Source organism: Phascolarctos cinereus, unplaced genomic scaffold (genome assembly GCF_003287225.1).
Source record: "Phascolarctos cinereus isolate Bilbo 61053 unplaced genomic scaffold, phaCin_HiC Scaffold_2;HRSCAF=192, whole genome shotgun sequence".
Taxonomy (NCBI): Eukaryota; Metazoa; Chordata; class Mammalia; order Diprotodontia; family Phascolarctidae; genus Phascolarctos; species Phascolarctos cinereus.
Window position 1 is genome coordinate 199,890,581 of NW_027555625.1, and position 20,613 is coordinate 199,911,193.

A 20,613-nucleotide genomic window follows, 5' to 3' on the forward strand; every position below is an offset into this window, starting at 1 on the left:
GAAACCTTAACTTCTGGAATTCATATCCCATCCAGCTGGCTACCTAGGTCATCTTGCCATTTGCTGTGTTTCCATATATGTACCTCCCTCAGCTCCTCCAACCCTAATCCTGGATATTCAATCCCCTTCTCTAAGCTCAAAAATCAAATCAATACTACCATTGTTCCTGGAAAAGGCGCATCAGCTGACTGTCCAAGGGATCATCCCACAATCCCTTCCACTCCTGGACCACAGCTTTCTTCTTTGGTCATCACTCCCCTGATATTTGTTTTCTTTCTGCTACTATTCATAAGCTTATACTTCAGAATTCTGATTAATATGATCACCGACCACAATTACAGAGAACTGAAGCCAGCTGCTCACTGCCTAACAGAGTGGACATGGACTCAAGACACAAAAGGAGATGTCAATTTTCAGGCACGGCCAATGGAGATATGGAGTGTTTTGTTAAAAAAAAAAAACGAGCACTTTAGACAGAGTGGAATTTATATGACATTATGAGGATACTCATCTTTAGACACCTGCATCCAAACATGGCTTTGATCACCAATGCTGAAAATAACTTGCCCAGCACAAGCCAGTCCTCTATCAGAGCACCTTGCCTTTGTCAGGCACACTGTGGCATGACTGTCTGACAGTGCTGCAGAGAAGACCAGGGCCGAGCTGGTAGGTGGCTGAAGGTGAGGAGTTGGGATAGCACTCACATAACCACAAGAGTCAGCTACAATACCTGCCAGCCATGCCATCCCAGGTTTATAGGTTCACAGAATTCCAGCCTGGAAGTTCACCTCCTTTATTCAACAAATGAGTCCCAGACAGCAGAGGTGGCTGGCCTAAGTCCAGCTTCAGGATATAACATGTCAAGCTGGGAAGAAAGGGTGAAGGGAAGTGGGAGTGGGGGGAAGGGAGAGAGGGAGGACTGCATGCCAAGGGACTGAAAACTCAGGCAGCAACTATGGAAACTGACAGAACTATTACCCAATGCCAGAATCTATGCCTAACATTGCTTTATATGGAACCTGTCTTCCCTGAACCAGCCTCCCTATAATCATTGAGCACTTTCCATATTCAACTGAATCCAATTAAAGACTTTGAATCTAGCCACTGAGCCCTAATTAAGCAGAATGAAACTCTCAGACTGTCTCCAGCAAGGCAAAGAGCAAGTGAAGTTTGACTGGCTGGAAGGTCTTGGGGGAGGGACAGAAGCTCTGCTCTCCAATGTGCCCCGATGTATTTCTCACAAGATCAATACACCTGCCTCTATTGTGCTTAATATCCATGTGTTGTGCATGTTGTGTATACACATACCGGGTAATTATTCTCTGCTTCAGCTGTTCACTTTCTCTCCTCTCCTCCTTGCTTATTGTTATTCTTTCCTACCTAAATCCCTCTTCGTGCTAATTAAATAATAGGGAAGAGAGCCAAAAGGCATCACAAACTTCCTCACGTCTTCCCAGCCACTAAGCTTTCCAAGCATCCTTGGTGAAAAGGTAAGATCTTTCTTTATGGGCTCAGGCTGGTGGTGACGGTGGTGATAATTTGTGTCAAATCAGAAAAGAAATTCATTGAGGGAATATTCTAGCCAACCTACTCTAGAGAATCTGACATTCAAGAGAACAAGTGCCTGAAATATGGAGTAAATGGGAACTTAGAATATAGTATTTAGAACTAGAAGGTACTGTTTTAACTCCCTCTCCTAACCCCAGAAGTTGGTCTTCCTATGACTCATCCCAAGGGATACAAATCCAGACAGGGGAGGCCTTTGAGGTCAGCAGGGAAAAATACCATTTGAGGGCAACATGGTATGGTAGAAAGAGCCCTGGGCTTGAGGTGAAAGGGCTCCAGCTTTGCAACTGTGTGCCATCTGTGTGATTTTGGCTAAGTTACCTCTAAGTTACCTCTGCGCCTCAGTTTGCTCATCTATAAAATGAGGGGATTATATGCTACAATCTCTAAAATCTCTTCCAAGTCTAATAATCTATGAGTCCATCAATTCTGGGAGGTAGGTAGTCCAGGGATTATTATCCCCATGTTACAAATAAGGAAATTGAAGTTCAGAAATTACTTGTCCAAGGTCATATGGCAAAGTAAGTAGTGGAGCCAGGACTCCAACTTAGGTCTTCTGACTCCAAAGTTATTGCTCATTCTACTCTTCTAAACATGCCTCCATCTAGTCTTATGGATCTCACCAAAAACAACCAAGGTGCAGGGTGAATCCACACACCAATCCTCCAGTCCATTGACAGGTAATATCAACATTCCCCAGGGCAGCTAGTCTCCCCAAGGGGAGGGGAAAGGAGATGGAGAGGAAGGCAGCAATGAGGGATCAATGACATGTTCCTTATGCCTGTATCCCATGAAATTTGCTACAAACAAACACAGATTGTGCTTCCTCTCTACTTTCTGGGACCAACATACCACCTTGCAGTCTTAGCATGTGGTACAAGAAAAAGGAAAGACGGCTTCCTTCTCTCTCTCTTAATTGTGTATGGGCAAGTGGCATGAAACGCACAGAGAGACAAAGATAATGGGGAGGAAGGGCAAAGAAAAATAAGGAATGTCTGTTACCAAACAGGAGTCAATGACCCCCAAATCTTCCAGCTTCAGCAAAATTGAACTAGGGTAGTAGACAATAGAGGAAACTTCAAGGAAGAATGAGATAACACAGAGCACGAAGGAGGAATTAGTGGTGATGAACACTATAAGACAAGTTCAATAAATTCCTACGATGCCAGGATTGGGGTAGTTAGCTACTTCTAAATCCACGTCCACCTGAAAAGAGTGGCTTCTAGACCACAGGAAAAGTAAAGTGGAAACATCACTGGAATGTGAATCAGAAGATCTGAGTTTGAATCCTGGCCCTTCATTCAAATCACAGACTTTGAACCAAGTACTTCCCATCAATTCCTTCATCCTAAAATGACAGGGTTGGACTTAATGACCTCTAAGGTCCCTTTTGGCTTTAACACTCTAAACACAGTGCATTCTAGGATTTATAGGTATCTTAGATTGGAAACATGATGTCTTTTAGCTGGGAGTATTCTCAACCAACTTACTTTTAATAGGGTCTCAGAAGGCAATGAGAGTAGGTAGGGGCAGTAGATGTTAGGGATGGATCCAATATCCCCCAGATAAGAGTAGCCCCTGAATATGTGTATATGTTTGTGTGTTCAATTATGATCATACAACTAAATATTCAAACCATACACACCCACACACACACCCATTTCATTTAATGGCCCTAAAACAGGTAGATAAGGAGAAAATCCCCATTAGACAGGGGGTTTTCTAAGCAGGGAGTGGTGTGATAAAATGTTATCTGAATAAGGTTCAAACTTCAAGTGAGACAGGTGTGCTTGGCAAACAGAGAAAAAGATCCTGATTTTTCTAGTCACCAGAGACCCATAAAACCTGTATCCCAAGGTTGGTCAGTTGGCATATTAATTCACCCACAGAATTGGTACCTATAACTGTAGTTTAACATTATTCCTGAGGTTCATAGCATGTTTTAGGTGGAACAGGGTTAGAATGAGGTCTTCTGCTACTGACCTTGGATAAACAAAATCCTTTGGGAGGCTTTCTGAGGTGACCCATTTTATTATGCGACATTATTATAGCAGGTAGTGGGTAGCTATTTAATGTATCTAGTAGCTCCCTTAATTGAGAGTACTAGGTAATTATCTCTGGAGCACATTTTGGGTATAGCAGAGTCATTATGGAGAAGATGTGCTTGCCATGGAATATCATTTGGATTACAAGCACTGTCTCGTGAAAAATATCATTATAGTTAATTTGTGCTTATTTCCATTAATGGAAGAGAGCATTAGCACAGATAATACAAAATACTCGACAATTTACCTAGATACTTTGCTCACCACCACAGCAATCTTGAAGCCCAAAGATAGAGGGGTCAGATTATGAGAGCAGTAGGGAAAAGAAAGGTAACCTTTCTGGAGGGAGTTCTGGAGTATGAGTGGTAAATCCAGATACTTCTTCCTACCCCCTTTTGATGTCTGCTTTCTAAATAACTCCCTTTCAATTCCTTATCTTTCACACGCATAAAAGGCAAATAGAATCTTCATGACCCTCAAACACAAAAGAAAGAGGAAGTCAGCTAGCATGGCTGTTGCTGTCTCACTTTCCCATGAAAATATCAATTTCGGAGGAATCTCCTGCCATAATTAGTTTGTTGAAAGCCCCTTGATTAACATTAGATGAGACTATAGAGGAATATTCAAGGAAATCTTTGCATCACTCTCCTCTTACACGTATGTCCCCTCCTCAGAATTCCTCAACTACAGGGAAAGAATTGACCTGAAATGTTGGAGGGGCAGGAAATAATGTCTAAGAGGCTATTGGGTGGCAAAAGATGCCTGGAAGAGAATGAAAACAAAGATAGACTCTGTAAAACAAAGAAAATCAAGGGATTTAATGAGGGATGCCCACTTGAGAAACACAGTAGAGAGCCAAAAGGACTATGGAACTTGATGAATAGCAAGAGATATGTCAAACTTGGGATCACTTATCCTGGTTAGTGCCACATCCCGATTGGCTGGTACTGATCTGGGAAAAATTGGGTACCGGCTGGCAAGGGGCCCTATATTTTCAAGGGAAAGGGAGAGGCCCTAATTCACTGGAAAAAACAAAGCTCTGGAGAGCATATAACACAACCATGGAATCAGTGAAGATGACTGCCCACACATCAAGGTAAATACCCAGAGGAAATCCACAAGAAGGCCTGATTGTTACACGAAAATAGTTGTGATTAGCAATTTTTGTGCTTAGGGCTTACAGCACAAAACACACCTTTAAGTAAACTTTTTCAGATAAATTCAGTTGGAGGAGAGTATAGTGGGACTCAGTAAGGGAGATGCTCACCTGGGTTTCAGCCAGACAAGCACACCATCTGGTAGTTTCCTATTTTAACTAAATCTTTCCTGCTAACTAGGTGCTAAGTTCTGTTGTTTCCATGAAGCTAAAAGAGCTAAGAGTTATCAGCATACTCTAAATGTAGGTGCCCAGAGTAGAGCCCTAGTCACCTGTTCTTAGTTATAGTTCTTCATTGAAACCTATCATGGCAGCATCTTAGAGTACAAGGGACACCAGGCACAGCCTGGTTCTCAACCTCTACTAAACCAGTTTATGAGTGTCATGTAGGGGGTGGAGAAAAACAACCACTTTCCTAAGCTACAAGAAGCTGAAAGTTAAATAGCAGGTTGTAGTAGAATAAGCATGAGACTGAGAATCTAAAAACCTAGATATGAACACTCTCTCTGACCCTTACTAGCAGTGGGAACATGAGTAATTCATTTAATTTCTCCAAGTGTTAGCACCTCCATCTGTAAAATGGGGATGATAATGCTTATACTATCTTCCTATTTCCTGGTGTTGTTATAAGGAACAAACTCTTAAAACACTGCACATTGTTATTGTTGCTGCTACTGCAGCAGCCAAGGCTGTTCTTGCTACTGCTGTTTACTGCTCGTTGTCGATTTTGTTACAGTAGCTGCCGTCATTACAGGAGCTGAAAACGTGGAGACTAGTTGACAGGTCAGGAACTGGACAGACAGATTAATTAATACAGGATATTTAAGATAGTATAGGATAAGAATTTTCATGGGGAAAAGAAAAATACTTTTAGCAAACTCAACATGCTCTTTGGCTGGATCTGTACAGGCTGGCCATCATAAATAATAATATAAAGATTTCAAAGAAGCTTGTAAAGACATATGAACTGATACATAGCGAGGAGGACTGAATCAGGAAAAAATACACACACACACACACACACACACACACACACACACACACACACACACAATGTTTAGGGAGAGAAATCACCAAGATTAAACCAAGTCCAAGTGATCCATGGATTCCAGAACAAAGGACTCATCAGTGAAACAATGAGAACTTTACACCTTTTTGAGGTACCTAACACCTAGTCAAAGAGGAAGGAAGAGTCTCTTACAAAGTCTTAATGGTTAAGATAATGTCAAGTATACATTATTGCTAATAAACAGTGTATCATGGTCACGCTCCGAGTAAACTCAGAAATTAAAACAGTCACGTGTTCTCTCAAAAGCAAAACGGTGCCAAACAAATCTGTACAAACACTGACCTGCATCTATATAAGCCAAGAGGATATCTAAGAAGCAGGAGATGCTATCAGACCCCACAGAGGGAGAATGGGCAGAGGTATTTTTAGTGTCTGTTTTAGTTTGTTTAGATGAGTTAACATTACCCAAAAATGTTAACTTTGGGGAATATTGACATTTCTGATTGAATTTGCAAAGAAGGCAACATTTTCTCCCAAAGCATATCTTAAATGAAGGCAAGATAAATCTCACCATTTTAAGATATCTCAATGGCTTTAAAACATGTCTAATTAATGCATATGCACCTTGGGAAGTCAAGAAATGTTGCCTGCCACCTCAAGATTTCTTTTAGGTGTGTGAACATCCAGATATCAGCATGAATCTAATTTCTACCTGACAAGTCACTATAGCAAGTTTTTAAATGAAAAATGTGCTAATTTCAAATTCCTTTCTTACATCCCTCCTACAGGCCCCCCTCCTCACCCCCATAACTCCACAGCCCACCATAAAACTGAAAGTATAAGTTCTTCCCTGAGCCTGATTTTCTTCTGCAAATAGAAGCACACACACTATTGGCACCAAAGATACCTGAAGGTGAAGATAAGAAAGGGTCCCCCTTCATACCCACTCTAGGATTCTGTCCCCAAACTGAACCTATGCTTAGCACCAGAGCTGAGCATAGAACTGGAGCCCTAGAACTTATAGTCTTGATTTGCTTCTGAAAAGTTCCCAGAGAAGTGTTGGCAGGGATGTGAGGGCTACCTTGAAGTAGAAATCTGAGCTGTTTGCATCAGAAAATCGAGAATGTCTGGTATGATGCTGTGGACAGACTATTATATTTAGAATCAGAGACTCTGGGTTACAATCTTGCCTCTGCTACTCTCTTCCTATGTAACCCAAAGCAAGTCATTTAACCTTTGTGGGCTTCATTTCTTCATCCATAAAATGAAAGGCTTAGTGACAGAGTGGAGGGATACAGCATGGGCCCTGGACTCAGGAGGACCCAAGTTCAAATCTGCCCTGGGTAATTCACTTAACCCTTATTGTCTCCAAAAATAAAAATAAAAAATAAAATGAAAGGGTTGGATGAGCTGGTGTCTAAAGTCCCTTTAGGCTCTAAATTCTAGGATGCTACAGTAAATCATTTTTATTCAAAGACTTTTTTTTAGTGGAATATCACATTAGCTTCAGCAAGATCCTAACATCCTTTATAGCAAAGATGAGTGGGTTAAAAAAAAGAGTTGTAACGTATCTACATTGAGAAAGATATCATATTAGTATAAAATATAATGCCCACAATAGACACAAAGTAACAAAATGCTTAGAAATAATCCCAGTATAATAGAGAAAGCCCTGAAACTGGAGTCAAAAGATCAGTGTTTAAGTCCAATTCAATCCTTTACTAGCCAAATAGGCCAATCATTTGGCTACTCTGGACCTCAGTTTCCTCATCTGTACAATGGGAATAATAAAATCCCTACTACACCTATCTGATAGGATTATTATATGACAAAAGAACTACTCCAATGCTCTGTAACAGAGGTTCAGAGAAGCTGTGACACACCCATTTACTCAGCTATTTGATGACAAAGACTGTAGACTTTAATTCACATTTTCTAAAGCCAACTCTAATCCACATTCCTTATGTCACAGACATAACTGCTAAATGAGAAAGAGTCCTGTCTGTCACTACAGTAGGATACAAAGTTCTGCCCACAGTATGACTAGATCCACACAGGGAACATTATGATGGGGACAAAGATCAACAGGTGCAGAAACGATATTGTCATGAGAATATACTTTGGCATACCTGCGCAGAAAGAACTAAATGAGAGGTTTTGAAAAGAGGGCGAACTAAGCCCAGAGGCATGATGGAGGCAGAACAGTTGGGTGCAGAGAGAGCTGGACTTAGAGTCAGGACGAGCCAAGCTCCAGTTCAGCCTCTGATGTGAGTGGTGTGACCCTGGGCAAACCCCACTCTGTTTCCTCACTTGTAAGACAGGATAACAATGCCTGTAGTCCCTCCTTCACAGAGCTGCTGAGGTCCAAACAGCAGAATGACTCTAAAGTACTTGGCTAACTTTCAAGTATTATGTAGATGGCAGTCTGTCAGAAGTTGCTGTGGTTCAACATGACAAATATGGAAATATGTTTAATACGGTTGTACATGTAGAGCCTATATCAGATTACTTACCGTCTTGTGGAGGGGGGAGGGAGAAAAAAATTGGAACTCAAAATGTTATAAAAGTGAATGTGGAAAACTATCCTTACATGTAATTGGAAAAAATAAAATACTATGAAGTGGGGGATGGGGGAAGAAGCTGTGGTTGCTGCTTAATCTTGTCCTACTCTTCATGACCCCATTTGAGGTTTTCTTGGCAGAGATACTGGAGTGGTTGCCATTTCCTTCTGCAGCTCATTTTACAAACGAGAAAACTGAGGCAGGAAGGGTTAAGGGACTTGCCCAGGGTCACATAGCTAGTAAGGGTCTGAGGCTGGATTTGAACTCAGGAAGATGAGGCTTCCTAATTCCTAGCCCGATGTGCACGATGGCACCACCTAGCTGCCCTGTAAGAAGGGCAGAAGTAGTAGTTGTTAAATGGGACTTGGATTATGAAGACCTTTGTAGGACCCCTTTCAGTCAAAAGTGGGGCCACTAATAACTGGCCTTGATGAAAATTTCATCCTTCAAAAACCAAAACTGGGTAACTTATAAACCTAATTCTCACTAATATGGAAGAACTGTTTGCTAAGATGGAAACAATAGGAACCTTGAAGTTAATTGACCACTCCATAGGAGAGTTTATAATAATAATAGCTAGCATTTATCTAGCATTTTAAGATTCATAAATCACTTTACAAATACTCTCACTTGATCCTCACGACAACCTTGGGAGGGTAAATGCTATTATTATCCCCATTTCACAGATAAAAAACTGAGCAGACAGAGATTAAGTGACTTGCTCAGTTACATAGCCAGCAAATGTCTGAGGCTGGATTTTAACTCAGGCTTTCTAGACTCCAAGTCCAGCACTAGATCCACCTAGTTGCAAAAAATATATAATATTTTTATAATAAAAGAGAAGGAATAGACTAATATGCAACCTAACTTCTAGGAAAGCATATTTCAGAGGGTACAGAGTAAGAATAGGTAGGATTCCACAGACTAAAATCTCTATAGGAAAATCAATCCAGGAGAAATGGGACTCTCCCAGTTTTTGGACCTGCTTTGAGTCTCTTCAGGCTCTGCAGTCGCTTTGGGAGCTTCTGGCTTCTAGTTTCAAGAAAGAAGATGAAAAATGCCAATCCCACTTAAGACCGCTGAGGGAAAAGACTCTGAGAAGAAACTGACAAGAGAGGATCTGGCAGTCTCCATCATGTCCCTGTCTCTCCTAAATATTATTTAGTCTAGGGGATGTGATTTTCAGGTTTAAGCTAACTTCTGGTCACTATTAATTATTGGGAGGAGGCAGAACCTCAAGCTTTATATCCAGGACTTGATCCCTTTCCCATCAACTACCAATTCCACGATGAACACACACAAAAATTATCAAAGAAATCCATTTATCCAATTCAATGGCAAAATTGAAATCAGAGAAAGTATAGATAGGATATACCAGGCAATACAGACTGAAGGAGCTCTCCCATTGGGAGCAAGCTATATCAGCTAAACCAAGAAATAATCCCAGATCTCACCCAAGGGGGAGCTCCCCAAAGTCTCCAGTGCAACAAGCAGAGGATGAGGACACAGTGGCGACTGCCAGCTCCTCTCATGTTGGCTCTTCACAGAGCCTTTTCCTTCAACAACCTGAAGTTGGTTTCCTCTCAAAGCTAACCCAAAGTAACTACAGAGCTTAAAGAGACTCAGAGCAGGTTTAAAGACTCAAAGAGACTGGAAAGACTTGAGACTCTCTCACAGGTAAGGGACAGTGATCTCTACCAGTAAGAAGAGAATCCCAAACCAATGGGCTTTGGGGACTTGGATTGCATTCATATTTGTCATTTCTTATAGTAATATGCCATTACATTTACATACCTCAATTTGTTTAGCCATTCTCCAATCAATGAACTCCAACTTTGTTTCTAATCCTTTGTTGCCACACACAAAAAAATTCACCACACATATTTTGGTATAGACAGAATCTTTCTTTCTGCCTTGGACCTCCTTAGCATGTATGCCTAGCAGTAGCATTTCAGGATTAAAGATTATCTTCGATTTTCTAAAAAGACTTATACAAAATATGGAAGCAAGGACAAGTAATAGAAGATAAACACAAAAACGTGGTAACATCTTGTAAGAATAACACACTCTATCTAGTTAACAGTGCTCCATTTCTGGATGGACCAATTAATCAACTAATATTTATATAGTACTTACCATGTGCCCGGGCACTACGGTAGATGCTAGAGATGTAAGTACTTTACTCTGTATCTGCTCACTCCTCTCAGCATCTGCTGCCAGCCTGGCTTTAACTCCAATGAACAAGATACCCCCTCCCAGGGGAAGCTCCTCACCTCTAATCTCATTACCACCTTGATTGATACCACCTCCCTCAGCCTCCTTTCCCCTCTAACCGGAAGACTGGAGGATGGAGCGCCAAACTCCTCCCAATGCCTTCCTTTATAGAGAGCTCACTCCATTCTGCCTCTTCTGCTCCATCTGGTTCCAATTCCATGAAACAAAATACCCCAGTGCCAGGTACCCCCTGGTATCCACCACTCCTTTCCTGTCTCCTTTTGTAAAATGTTGCCTCTTAGATTGTAAGTTCCTTAAGGGCAGGGATTATCTTTTTATTAATCATATCTTCAGTGCTTAGCCCAGTGCCTGGCACATAGTAGGTGCTTAATAAATGTTTATCGGATTGGATTATTGGAAATACAAATAACGAAACAATCTCTACCTTTAAGGAGATTCCATCTTAATTGGGGAGACAACAGATATAAAAATATACAACATAAATATAAAGTGAATAAACAGAAATATATTCAAATTTGTTAAATGCAATGTAGTTTGGGAGAAGGGGCACTAGCATATGAGGGAATCAAGAAATACATCATGCAGACGGTGGTGCTTGAGCTGAGTCTTAAAGGAAGAGAATTCAGAGACAGAAGGGAGGAGGGAGAGCTTTCCAGGCATTGGGGTCAGCCAATGCAAAGGCATGAAGATCAGAGGGGGAGGGTTGTGTCTGAGGAACAGAGAGAAGGCCAGTTTGGCCTGGATGACAGAATGAAGGAGGGGAAGTAATATCCAATGAGGTGGGAAAGATAGAGTTTATTCCTTATCCTAGAGACAATAGGAAGCTGCTGGCGTTGACAAAGTAAAAGAGTTACATGGCCAAATCTGCCCTTAAAGAAAATTCCTTTGACAGCGATGTGTAGGATGAATTGCAGTAGTGAGAGACTAGAGACAGGGAGATTAATTAGGAAGCCATGGAAACAATCTAGGAGAGAGCTGATGAGGGTCTGAGCTAAGATGGTAGCTACATGAATGGAGAGAAGAGATCAGCTATGAGAGATTTTATGAAAAATGAAAGAGGAAGATCCGCCAACTAACTGGATATGTGCAATGAAAGAAAGTCAGAAGTCTAGGATACAGGTTATGAACTTTGGAGACTGGAATGCAGGTGCCTTTTACTGAAATAGGGAATTCTGGAAGAGAGAAGAAAGAAATGTTTCAAGAGAAAGATTAGTTTGGTTTGGACACACTGAATTTAAGATGTCTCTACTACATCTAGTTTAAAATTGGTGGAAGTTGCAAAAAAAAAAAGGTAAAATTAGATTTGCTGTAAGGAAAAACTTCACAATAAGTTTCCAAAAGTGTAATGAGTTGCCTTGAGAAGTAGTGGGTCTCTCTCCTACTCTCCCCATTGGAAGTTTTTAAGGAAAGTCTGAATAACTCCTTGTAAGGTATGTTGAAGAAGGAATCCTTGTTCAGGTAGAAGTTGGAAATCAATAATCTCTGAGATCTTGTCCAACTCTGAGATTCTGTAATTCTGTGGTTTACTGTAATAATCTGTTTTTTTCCCCCTGATTTACCAACTATAAACTAGTTCAAGGGTTTTTCCCAAAACTTTCCAAAGAAAGTTCCCCTCCTGGTTCTGTCCAAATGTTGAAATTTTTATCTTGAAATAACTTTGCAGGATGAGAAGGATACTCAAAAGTATGTCATATAAGGACTTGTTGAAGAGACTGGGGGCGTTTTTAGTCCATAAAAGAGAATATTTGGGAGAAAAGTGATCCTTGCTTTCAAGTATTTGTAGAGATGTTATATGGAAGAGGGATTATTTTTATTCCATGTAACAACAGAACCAACGGATGAAAATTACAAAGTGGCAGGTTTTGACTCAAGGGCAGCTAGGTGGGACCGTGGAGAGAGTGCCAGGATTGGAGGCAGGAGGATCTGACTTCAAATCTAGTCTCTGACACTTACTAGCTATGTAACCCTGGGCAAGGCCTTTGACCCTGTTTGCCTCAGTTTCCTCATTTGTAAAATGAGCTGGAAAAGGAAATGGTAAACCATTCCAGTATCCTTACCAAGAAAATCCCAAATGCGGTCACAAAGATTCAGGCATGACTGAATATGACACAATAAAGATTTTGACTCAAAATAAGGAAAAACTTCACAAACAATTAAAGCTGTTCAAAAATGGAACATACTGATTTATTAAGTAATAAGCTTCCTGTCACCACAGGTGTTTAAATAGATGTTGAATGACTACTTGTTGGGGATATTAAAGCATTATATGAATTTTGGAGAGCCACATTTATTTTAAATTTTATTTTCAGGTCTGAATTCTCTCCTTCCCACCTTCCCATCCCCCACCAATTGAGAAGGCAAGAAAAGCAAAACCTGTCACAAATATGTAGAGTCAAGCAAAATAGAGTCTTGTGCTAGCCATGGCATGGCATGGCAAAAGGAGAGGACAGGAGAGGAGAGAAGCTCTGCACTCTGAATCCATCAGGTCTCTATCTGGAGATGGGTAGCATTTTTCTTCATGAATCCTTTGGAACTGTGGTGGATCATCATGTTGATCAGAGTTCCTAGGTTGACTTTCAAAGTTGTTTGTCTTTATAATATTGTTATCACTGTGTAGACTGTTCACCTGGTTCTGCTTTCTTCACTCTGCATATAAGTCTTTCAGGTTTTTCTGAAACCATCCCTTTCATCATTTCTTACATTTCAGTAGTATTCCATCACATTCATATACTATAACTTATTCAGTCATTCCCCAACTGATGGCACCATCTCAGTTTCAAATTCTTTGTTATCATAAAAAGGATAATTTATAAATATTTTTGTATATATTTCCATGATCTCTTCAGGGTATAGACCTAATAGAGGTATCACTAGGTTAAAGAGTATGCAGTTTAATAGCTTTGGGGAATAGTTCCAAATCGCTTTCCAAAATGGTTAGATCAGTTCATAGCTCCACTACCAATGCATTACCATTCCTGTTTTCTCATAGTCCTTTCACCATTTGTCAATATCCCTTTGTCAACTTTGCCAACATGATGGGTGTGACATGATACCTCAGAGTTATTTTAATTCACATTGCTCTAATTACTTGTGGGTTAGAGCGGTTTTTTTCCCATATGGTTATTGATAGCTTAGATTTCTTCTTCTGAAAAATGTCTACCTACGCATTTTGACCATTTCTCAAATGGGAATGGCTTTTATTCTTGTAAATTGGACTCAGTATCTTTAATCACAGAAATTTGCTGCAGAGATCTCTCCCACCCCTGATTTCATGTTCCTCTTCTAGTACTAGCTACATTGGTTTTATTTATGCAAAAACTTTTACTTTTATGTAACCAAAATTGTCCATTTTACCTCTTGTAACTCTCTGTCTTATTTGGTCATGACACTTCCCCTATTCATAGATCTGACAGGTCATTTCTCCCATGAGATCCATAATTTAAGGGAACATGTGATAAAGGTCTAGAATAGAACAATGAGAATAATTATCAGTGTGGGAAAATTAGAATTAAAATTAGTTAACCTGGAAATAAAATTCAAGGTAGACAAGAAGTCTTTAAGTGATGGTTGAATGTTAGAGAAGATTCAAATAGCTGCTGTCATTTTGCTGAATATGGCAGGATATAGCAGAATGAAATGATTCTAACTACAGCAAGAGGGATGTAGGTTAGACCAAAGAAGAGGCAGAAATAGAAATGTTTTATATTCAGGATCTCAACATGTTATAAATCATTTGCATGTGGTTAGGAGTAGAAGGCTCCTAAGAATGCAGTTCTTAGGAATTCCTTGCTGCTTGATTTCCTCTCATCCTCTGGATGTATAGATTAGCTTCTTGACATAAAGAATTGTTTTAGACTTATATGAACTGATGCCAAGTGAAATGAGCAGAACCATAAAAACATTGTACACAATATCAGCAACACTGTGTGATGATCAACTATGAATGACTTAGCTCTTCTTGGCAACACAGTGATCCAAGACAAATACAAAGGCCCGTGATGGAAAATGCTATCCACATCCAGATAAAGAACTGTTGCAGGCTAAAGCACATCTTTTTCACTTACTTTATTTTTTTATGATTTTTTTTTCCTTTTGATTTGTTTCTTCTTTCACAAGTGTGACTAATATGGAAATATGTTTTACATAATTGCACATATATAACTTATATCAAATTGCCTACCATTTTTGGAAGAGGAAAGGGGAAGAAGAAAGAAAAATATGGAACTCAAAATCTTGTAAAAATGAATGCTAAAAATTGACTTGATATATAATTGGGGAAAAAACAAAATACTATTAAAAAATAAAAAAATAACATTGCAAAAAACAGAATTGTTTTATAGGACATATCACAGTAAAATCAATCACCAACAACAGGACATCTTCCTAAAAGAGATTTCTGAAAATAAAACAGAATACAGTGATTTTGAAATGAGTTGGGCATAACCCTGCCTAGAAGGCCTAACTGATTTGTAGAGGTCTTCCCTATCCATTAGCATTCATCCTCATCATATCCATTAACAGGACCTAATATTTACTAAAAATCCATTGTACATTTGACATTATAATCAGCACTTTAGAGACATCACATAGACTATGTGCTTAAGCAAGCTAATGTTTTGACTAATTATGCTCTCAGAAATCTGTCAGAAATGCCTATTCTTCAGCCACACTTCACAAGAAAACTGTCCATTAGTTCTCTGGAAAGTGCAATAACTCAAAGGCAAGATATATACCATTTTGATGTATTGCATCATCCATTTTCTAGATCAATACAACTCAACAATTGGCTGAGTACCTACCATGTATCACCTCTAGAGAAAGGTGACTAGAATGACCAGGAGAATCAAAATTACATTATTAAAGAATCAGATGAAAGGACTTGTGGATATCTAATTTAGAGAAGGGAAGACTTATTTAGTATGGAGCGAACTTTAAGCACTTGAAGGTTCATCTTACCAAAAAAAAAAAAAAGGATTGGGGGGTTGGGCACTTAGACTTATTCTAGGTAGTCCCAGAGGACAAATCTTGGGATGGGTTGAAGTTTTGGGGAGACAAATAGTTCGACAAAAGTGCGACGTAGGGGAAGGAAGTGAATAAGCGTTTATATAGTGCCTACAATATTCCAGGCATTGTATTAAGTATTTTTTACAAATATTATCTCATTCGATTATGTTCTATCTCCTTAACTGAGACAAGCTGTGTTAAGCTTGCTCAGAATTCTAAATGAAGCGGTTACGCTTACAGTTGCAAGGAATTGAATCTGACAGGAAATACTGAGACAAATAGTTGCTGATTTTGAATGTGACAAGCTGTAGAAAATGGAAGAGATATGGACACCAAAATGATTATATGATTTGGGGGAAAATATAATTTATATTTTTATACACAGAAGATGAAATTTGTTTACTAATTATAAGCTAACATGCTGCTCAATGAGAAGATTCAGAGTCTGAACTCAGAAAAAATAAATGAAGAGAGGAGTGAAAGGACAGATCTCAGAACTGCATCCATTAAGTATGGAGCTAGAAGGGATAGATACTATAGCTGCTGAAACAGAACAGTTTGAAAGCAGAGAAACAGAGAAGTTACTTGATGGACTGACTGGTTTGGCTGACACATCATGCCCAGTGAGGTGTCAGTCAAATACTATGTGGATTAATCCAGTTTAACAATAAAAGTTTTTACCGAACACAGAAGTAACTTTTATCAATAATTCCTGAAACAGAAAGACACTGAAGTTTACAGTCTCCAGAATTGAGTCACCCTGGGCACATGTGTTTTCCTCAACCACATATTTCCTTAGCAGTTTTCTATAAGTGTGTACCCACTCTTCCCCTCACAGATATTGAGTGCATTGGTGAGAAGTTATATGTGGATTATGATGCACTTTATTATTCATATACTTGCTTTAATATATGAATGCCTGTGATGTTATCATTTATTTTGCTTTATTGTTAAGTGATTGATTATGTTGAAGATCTAAAAATGCCATTATAGAAATGCATTGGTAGGGTCTCAAAAACAAGAACGAAGAGTAGAAAAGAGAACAAACAATTATTAAGCACACGACATGTACCAGGAATGGTGCTAAGGGCTTTACAGTTACATGGCAGGAGTACAAGACCAGAACTGGGTAGATGTGGTGCTGTCATGGAGCAGCTGTGTGACCTTGGACAAGTTGCTTTATTTCTCTGAGTATCAGGTGCTTCATCTCTAAAATGGATAGAGGATGCTTAAGGGCTCTTCCTGTTCTAACTTTCTAGGTGAATCATGCCTTATCTCTGGGCAACTATAAAAAGGCTTCATGGAAAAGGGGAAATTACAGGAACTACAAAAACCATGGAGGGCTCAGAGAAGGAAGGCATAGAAGCTTTTGGTAAAGTCTGAGTAACAGTTTGGAAGTAGAATGAGAGGACTATCTACTTAGAATTAGGTTTTCCTGAAGAAAATTTTAAGGAAAGAGAAGAAAAAGGAGCTAGGGATAGAAACAAGAGGCTGCCTATATCCATGAGGGACTTTGAAATGGGCTAAGAACTTTGGTTTTGACCTGCTGAACAATCAAATGGCATGCTGGGATGTGAACAATGCAACTAGAACTGGCAGCAGCAGTCCTGGAGATAGTTCTGGTAGGGGGCAGAGCCAAGATGGCAGAATAAAAGCAGTGACTTGCTTGAGCTCTCCCCCAAAATCCTCCAAATACCTGTAAAAGATGGTTCTACACAAATTCTAGAGCAGCAGAACCCACAGCAAGACAGAGTGAAACAAATTTCCAGCCCAAGACAACCTGGATGGTTGATTGGAAAGGTCTATTGTGCCAGGCTGGGGGAGGAGCTCAGTTCAGCACAGGCCTCAGCAAACCTGAAGCAGGCCTCAGGGGACTAAATGAAGGGCAGCTGTGGGTGGCGGTTTCCAGACTTCTCAACCCATGAACGCCAAAGATAACTTAGAAAGTCAGCAGGAAAAGTCTGTCTTATCACAGTGAGAGAGGAGCTTGGTCTGGCCCAAGTTGTGGCACAGCCCTGGGGAGGCAACCGCTTGCAAAGCTTTTGGCCCACAGACAGAGAGTGGAGCTAGCAGCTGATCAGAAGGGGATTGCAGGGATCTCATTGCTGGTACTAAGGCAGGATTCTCTTCCTTTGCCCATGCTTGGATCTGGGTCTCAGTTACGGGTGGTGTTCCTGGGGCAAGTAGAAGCATTGCTGTGGCAAAGCTTGTAGAGGCAGTAAATAGAGAATCCTCCTCACAATTCCAAGGCAGAAAAGAGTGCTGGTGGTAATTCACACACCAGAGCACAGGCCAGGAAAGGAGTAAACCACCTTGTAAGAACTGAAAATTTACAGGTCCCTAGAAGTATCTCTGAAAACAGCTGCAGAAAACTCCTGAAGCTTGGGACAGTACATTCTCCACACTGGAAGCAGACCTTAACAAAGAGCTTAAAAGTCAAATAATTGGCTGGGAACATGAGCAAACAGTGCAAAAAAAGTCAGACCATAGAATCTTACTTTGGTGACAAAGAAGATCAAAACATACAACCAGAAGAAGACAACAAAGTCAAAGCTCCTACATCCAAAGCCTCCAAGAAAAATATGAATCACTTCCAGCTCATGGAAGAGCTCAAAAAGGATTCTGAAAAGCAAGTAAGAGAAGTAGAGGAAAAAGTGATTAGAGAAATGAGAGTGATGCAAGGAAATCATGAAAAACAAGTCAATAGCTTGCTAAAAGAAACGCAAAAAAATACTGAAGAAAATAACACCTTAAAAAATAGACTAACCCAAATGGCAAAAGAGGTCTAAAAAGCTAATGAGGAGAAGAATACCTTAAAAAGCAGAATTGGCCAAATGGAAAAGGAAGTCCAAAAGCTCACTGAAGAAACTATTTCCTTAAAAATTGGAATGGAGCAAATGGAAGCTAAATGACTTTATGAGAATTCAAGACATAAAAAAAAAACTAAAAGAATGAAAAACTAGAAGACAATGTGAAATATCTCATTGGAAAAAACAACTGACCTGGAAAATAGATCCAGGAGAGATAATTTAAAAATTATTGGACTAGGAGACTTCCGCTTCTGGGAGCCAAGATGGTGGAGTGAAAAGGTACTCACTCTCATTCTCCCCTATCAACCTCTGAAAACCCAGAAAATATCCCCCTAGAAAAAAAACCCTGGAACAGCTGAACTAGAAGAAAGAGAGGGGAGCAGCAGTGCGGCAGCCCAGCAAACGGGTCTCCCAGAACCTTAGCAAAAATAAGGGAAGCAAAACTACAAGGGGCCCCAGGCAGATAAGTACCCTGCTGCATTCATCTGAAAGGAGGTGAAGAAAGCAACCTAAAGTCTTCCTAAACCCCAGCCTTGCTGGTTCCAGCCCAATACCAGGTGAGCTGTTAGAGCCCTGCAGCCTCCAATTGTGAAGAAATCCTGAAGCCCAGGTGGTAGAACAAGCAAACACCAACACCTGGACCTCTGAGTGCCTCAGTGAGAGTGGGGGGAACTGGTGGAAACCAGCTCAGAAAACCACCAGGTACCTTAGCACTCTACCTCAAAGGAATCTCCCAGTGCATTAGCAGAAAGGAGGGAGACAACACTGCAGGGGGGCCCCAAGCAGACAAACACCCTGCAGCACCCATCTATGAGAAGCTGAAAAAAGCTAAAGGAAAGGAAAAGCAGGCAACCTAGAATTGCCTGAAAGTTCCAGCCTTGCTGATTCCAGCCCAACAAGAGGAAAGCTGCCAGAACTCTACAGCCTCAAACTGCCAACATAAGAAGCCCCGGCACACAAAGCCAGTGACCAACACCTAGGCTCCCAACACAAGAAGCTTGGGTCAGTGCCCTCTGTTCCCCAGCAGGAGAGCTCAATCTTTTTAAAGGCCAGGAATAAAGAAACACCATGAGTAAAAAAGAAACATACCATAGATTCATATTATGAGAAGAGTAAAGATCAAGACAGAAATTCTGAAGAGCACAACATTGTCAACAAGCCCACATCTGCAATATCAAAAGGGAACATGAACTGGTCTGAAGCCCAAAAAGCCTTCTTAGACAAGCTCAAGAAGGATTTTAATAGTCAAATGAGAGAGGTAGAAGAGTTCTTAAAAAATACAATTGGTCAATTGGAAAAAAAGTACACTGAAGAAAACAAGTCCCTAAAAAACACAATTGGCCAATTGAAGAAGGAAGGACAAAAACTAACAGAAGAAAATAATCTGTTAAAAACTAGAATTGGACAAATGGAAACTAATGCCTGTATAAGAGAGCAAGAATCAGTCAAACAGAAACAAAAAAAATGAAAAAATAGATGAAAATGTAAACTACCTCATCAGTAAAACAACTGACCCGGAAAATTGATCCAGGAGAAACAATTTGAAAATTATTGGACTACCTGAAAATCATGATGAAAAAAAAGAGCCTGGACAGTATCTTTCAGGAAATCATAAGGGAAAACTGCCTGGAAGTCCTAGAACCAGAAGGGAAAATAACCATAGAAAGAATCCACCAATCACCACCTGAAAGAGATCCCAAATTGAAAACACCAAGGAATATAATAGCAAAATCCCAAAATTACCAGATGAAAGAGAAGGTGCTGCAAGCAGCCAGAAAAAAACAATTTAAATATCATGGAACCACAGTAAGGATAACACAGGACCTTGCAGCTTCTACATTAAAAGACCGCAGGGCATGGAACATGATATTCCATAAAAAAAAGGAGCTCGGATTGCAGTCAAGGATCAACTACCCTGCAAAAATGAGCATCATTTTTCAAGGGAGGAGATGGATGTTCTATGAAATAGGGGACGTCCAAACCTTCCTGATAAAAAGACCAGAGCTCAACAAAAAATTTGATCTTCAAGTACAGATCAAGAAGACAAAAAGGTAAATGGGACAGAAAGATACAAATGTGTTAATAGGGGGACTGTTTACCCCTACAAGGGAAGATGACACTTGCAACTCTTGAGAACTATACTGTTATTACACCATGTTAAAGGAGTATACATTAAAGGGGGTGGATATTAGTTGACTTTGATGTAATGATAAAAAAAAATCTAATC